General features: G+C 40.7%; 1 non-coding gene across 1 annotated transcript; it reads right to left on the bottom strand.

Annotated features, from left to right (window-relative positions):
- Positions 1 to 3,084: 3,084 nt before the first annotated feature.
- On the bottom strand, positions 3,085 to 3,157 carry Trnav-cac. The gene has a single exon. It is a non-coding gene; the product is annotated as a tRNA-Val (tRNA).
- Positions 3,158 to 5,625: the final 2,468 nt, after the last annotated feature.

The raw sequence follows: 5,625 nt of genomic DNA, 5'->3' as shown, positions 1-5,625 counted from the left end.
GCGGTTAGTAACAAGTTGTTGTCAGCCATCTTGAACTCTGACGAAAAATTTGATGACACTGTAATACCCCTTCTAACGCTACGTCAAAGATCTTTGTCAAATATATTGGACGGAATATTGGATCACATCTTTGATCAAATCTTTGACAAAGAAATTTGATAGTGTAATACCGGCCTTAACAATGGCCGAATGGAAGTTGAAGATGACTCTCGTTCAGGACGCCCTTCGACGTCTACCGACGACGCTCATGCGAGAAACGTCAACTAAATTGTGCTTGTCAGTCGAAGACTGACCGTCCGAGACACTGCAGAACAATGTAACATGCACTTGGATCGTGTCATGAAATCCTGAAACAGCGTCTTAGAATACATTGTATCGCCGGAAGTTCGTCCCACGGCTAACGAGTCAAGGCACCCGCGCAAATGAGACCGAGATGTTTCTTAAGAGAATCATAACTAGCGATGAGACGTGGGTTATGATGTTAAGGGGCTCCGGAAAGGCTCAAAATCATGAAAAGTTCGATTTTTACTTTTTTGCGTTTTCTGAATCTCCAGACTATTACCTTTTAATAGATATATAATTTATTCAATTCCGAAGACTACAACTATTTTTAAATTTTTTTTGAAATGTGTTCTACATGGGCGTGACCCACTGTGGCGCTGTTAAACTGCTGTTAAATGGTGTTATTATTAACGTCCGTGTTCATCAGGTACATTTTAGTGATGTGAGATAAAGTATGTGTTGTGGCTAACCTGTGAGGGTTCAATATATATCGCTGGTGTGATTGTCGATTGTTTCATGTTTATTTACTCTGTCGTTATCTCGAAAATATTCGCAATTCTGTTTCTTGAGTCTCTGTTTTGTTGAAGTATAATAATGAGTAAAAGTAAAGTTATTAGAAATCCTCTGAAGGCTTTTAAGAAAAGGAGAAATGTTGGAAAGCCAAAGGTATGTGTTATTACTGTAAACAATAAAGACGATAACCAAGTGAGTGAACCTAACCTCTCAAGTACACCTGCCCATAGCAGTCAAAGTGGGAAAGAAAATACTTCACAGAAGAAGCTTGGTTCAATGAGTGAAAACAATGAATGTTTTATGGGCGAATCGGATGTGGATGAAATATTTGATATGTCGGTTCTCAAAGGAATTTTTTCAAACTGTGTAAGATGTATTCATTGTAGTGAAGTTAGTCTGGAACTCTCCATAATAAAGCACGTAGGACTTGCTAGTGAAATACAACTGAAATGTGATAAGTGTTCATACATGACCACCTTTTGGAACAGTGTTGCAGTAACTCCAACTGAAGAAAATGGTAGCAAAATCTACGAACACAACAACGAGCGATGCTTGCTTTAGACAAGGAACGCCTTCGGGCTGCAGACAGGGCTGTAAAGAGTCTAGAAATACAAGCAAGAGTAAACAGGAGGAGGAACAAGAGGAAGCTGGAGGAGGAGTTTGCAGAGGATGAAGATAATCCATCCTATGGACCTGGAATGCACTAAAAAGTTAATCCAATCTTTGTCGCTCGGTTCCCAAAACTTTTATTTTCTCATACTAATTACATGTTTTCTAAGGATCTTCCAAACATATTTGTTTCAAACTTTCAGTAAATGTCACCCAGTACCTTCTGCATAATTTAACACAGCCTTTTTCCAAAAAACTGTATATTTTTGAATATATAAATAAAAAATGGCAAAAAAATGTTGTGAATTTTCATTACAATTGAAAAAAATCATCTTTAATAACTGAACTAAAATTTTGTAAAATCCCTGTGTTAAGTTGAAGCCCATATTCCAATAAATAATCCGTAAAAAGTTCAACTTCCTACCTCAAATACTTTGTGAGGAAAGATGTAATTTATAGGCGTTATTTTAACATTGCAAGTATAGGGCGTTCCGGAGCCCCTTAAGACCAAGGTTAAATCTTCAGAATGGATCGGGAAAGATTCTCCAAGACCAAATAAAGCTCGTCAGGTCAGGTCAAATGTCAAAACCATGCTGATAGTTTTCTTTGACTTTGGAGGATTAGCTCTTTACGAATTCGTGCCACAAGGACAAACAGTTAATCGAGGGTGCTATAAGGACGTGTTGCGAGGCCTGCTAGAAAATGTGAGAAGGAAACGGCTTCAAGTGTGGCGAGACAGTTCACGGATCTTTCATCACGATAACGCAGCCGCATATCATCACTGTTGGCGCGTGTCTACCCCTGCGGACTTTCTTTTATTCCCAAAGTTGAGAGCACCGTTGAAAGGACGACGACCTGCAACGATAGACGAGATTGAAGAAAATTCACGGGTGGCGCTTCGCACGACTCAGGAAGAGGCGTACCAAGACTGATTACAGAAGTGGTAACGGAGATGGCAGCAGCGTATCAATTGTAGAGCACAGTATTTCAAAGGAGACCGTGCACAATAAGGAGAAAAATTTTGTGGACGGAATTTTCTGAACAGACCTCGTACAGACTTCTATGCTCTGTAGCGTCAGTGAATGCACTCGGATGCACTGGATGCACTCGGATTCCTATTATAATTTTGATCGCTCAAAACACCTAATATATCCCTCGAAGTTTGTATTCGTATGTGTCATTTTGAAACATCCTGTACATATTTCATCTTAGTTTTTATACATTGTTGTTGTGGTCTTCAGTCCTGAGACTGGTTTGATGCAGCTCTCCATGCTACTCTATCCTGCGCAAGCTTCTTCATCTCCCAGTACCTACTGCAACCTACATCCTTCTGAATCTGCTTAGTGTAGTCATCTCTTGGTCTCCCTCTACGATTTTTGCTCTCCACGCTGCCCTCCAGTACTAAATTGGTGATCCCTTGATGCCTCAGAACATGTCCTACCAACCGATCCATCCTTCTGGTCAAGTTGTGCCACATACTTCTATCCCCCCCTTGTTTTACATTTGTAATGTTTTACATTACTACGTAAGAAAGCAAATTGCTTGCACATGTGTAAATGTCGTTACGTTTTACGGCATAAATGAATAACTTTAGTTGCTTATTTGATTTATTCCTTTCCGATAATCGTAGGTACTTATCGGTGGAATCCTTACTAACCACAAATAAAAAAATAAAAATAGTGTTTCCGCCCGGGATCGAACCGGGGACCTTGCGCGTGTGAGGCGCACGTGATAACCACTACACTACGGAAACAGCCAAGACAAAATGGCTATTAATTTGGAACACTATCAGTTATTAAATTTGTTCTAACGTCTTATTCTGTTGCTGTTTCTTCGGTTTATCGTTAGACATGTGGCCGAACTTGAGGTACGTTGCTAAGAGCATAGAGAAATTTTTGTGAAACCCTAAATTTCATCTAATCCAAATATTTGGAACAAGATCTTCGAAAGCACAATAGGTCAGCTATAACAAATGGGAATATTTATTCACGTAGTAAATCAGATAAAGAGACAGTTGTGTCACATCTCAAAGGTGAACTAAAAATAGTTTCTCTTGATTGTGTTCCGAGCTTTTTATAAATCTTAGCAATAACGTACTGTAACACACGAATTTGCCTTATAATTTATTTTTAATGGTACTGCCTCGTACATCAGCAATATTACCTGGCCATACAGAAATACTGCCGTGCACTGAAGTCACATTGTAGCAATGTTCACAGAAAACTATTCCAGGCATACACTGCCGCAAAACATGTTCCTAGGAACCGCACCTAAAGACCTCGGAGTGGGCGCGTGGGGTACACCCGTCACCTTGCGGTTTTACATTGTGATTATTTCCGTTAAGTTTAAAGTTGCAGCGTTCCCACGCTTAATACCTTTCAAATGGGTGCATTGTTAAAGATCCGTTTACAGCTAACGTCGGTTGGACAGCTAAACAGAGAGCAGAAGGACGTTGAAGAGAGTTGGGGTACAACTGTCCACAATGCGCAATTTCTTAACGTAGGTGTTTTCTTTTTTACGACATTTTTCATACTGAATTCGTTTAAGCACAGTATTTAAAATATTTATTAATCCGAATAAAATAGCTATGTTAACTGAAGTGATTACTTATGCAGTCTTCAACATGTAATTTACAGAAACTGATAGTCATGAACACGTTTTTCTTTTAGTGATGTCAGATCCGAAGAAAAGAAGAGTGTATGTGTCTTCCGACTCTGAAGATGGCTCGAGCAAGATGCAGAGTGTGATGAAAATGAGGTATTTGATTCTGAATGAAGTTGATCAACTAATGGAAAGCGATCATGATACTGAAACTGAACAATCTGCAGATGAATACGATAATAAAAACGGTGAGTATAGTATTTCCTATTATCTTGGGAAAGACAATAAAACAAAATGGTCTAAGTCTTTTCCTAAGAGAAAAGTGAGAACAAGGTCAGAGAATATAACAACTCATCTACCTGGCCCCAAGATGCTAGCATCAGCAAGACTTCCTGAAGACAAGTTATTAGATCTTTTCTTAGACAGCAGTGTTTATAAAATTATAGTTAACTGCACAAATATTTATGTACGAAATTTGAAAAGCAAATTTCAGAGACATAGAGATGCTAGATTCACTGTCGAGACTGTAATAAAAGCACTTTTCGGCATACTCTACCTTATACAGGGTGTTTCAAAAATGACCGGTATATTTGAAACGGCAATAAAAACTAAACGAGCAGCGATAGAAATACACCGTTTGTTGCAATATGCTTGGGACAACAGTACATTCTCAGGCAGACAAACTTTCGAAATTACAGTAGTTACAATTTTCAACAACAGATGGCGCTGCGGTCTGGGAAACTCTATAGTACGATATTTTCCACATATCCACCATGCGTAGCAATAATATGGCGTAGTCTCTGAATGAAATTACCCGAAACCTTTGACAACGTGTCTGGCGGAATGGCTTCACATGCAGATGAGATGTACTGCTTTAGCTGTTCAATTGTTTCTGGATTCTGGCGGTACACCTGGTCTTTCACGTGTCCCCACAGAAAGAAGTCACAGGGGTTCATGTCTGGCGAATAGGGAGGCCAATCCACGCCGCCTCCTGTATGTTTCGGATAGCCCAAAGCAATCACACGATCATCGAAATATTCATTCAGGAAATTAAAGACGTCGGCCGTGCGATGTGGCCGGGCACCATCTTGCATAAACCACGAGGTGTTCGCAGTGTCGTCTAAGGCAGTTTGTACCGCCACAAATTCACGAAGAATGTCCAGATAGCGTGATGCAGTAATCGTTTCGGATCTGAAAAATGGGCCAATGATTCCTTTGGAAGAAACGGCGGCCCAGACCAGTACTTTTTGAGGATGCAGGGACGATGGGACTGCAACATGGGGCTTTTCGGTTCCCCATATGCGCCAGTTCTGTTTATTGACGAAGCCGTCCAGGTAAAAATAAGCTTCGTCAGTAAACCAAATGCTGCCCACATGCATATCGCCGTCATCAATCCTGTGCACTATATCGTTAGCGAATGTCTCTCGTGCAGCAATGGTAGTGGCGCTGAGGGGTTGCCACATTTGAATTTTGTATGGATAGAGGTGTAAACTCTGGCGCACGAGACGATACGTGGACGTTGGCGTCATTTGGACCGCAGCTGCAACACGGCGAACGGAAACCCGAGGCCACTGCCGGATCACCTGCTGCACTAGCTGCACGTTGCCCTCTGTGGTTGCC

This window comes from Schistocerca piceifrons, chromosome 10, assembly GCF_021461385.2.
Source record: "Schistocerca piceifrons isolate TAMUIC-IGC-003096 chromosome 10, iqSchPice1.1, whole genome shotgun sequence".
NCBI lineage: Eukaryota > Metazoa > Arthropoda > Insecta > Orthoptera > Acrididae > Schistocerca > Schistocerca piceifrons.
The sequence above is the reverse complement of the archived record's forward strand: the minus strand, read 5'-3'. Positions and strand labels throughout refer to the sequence as shown.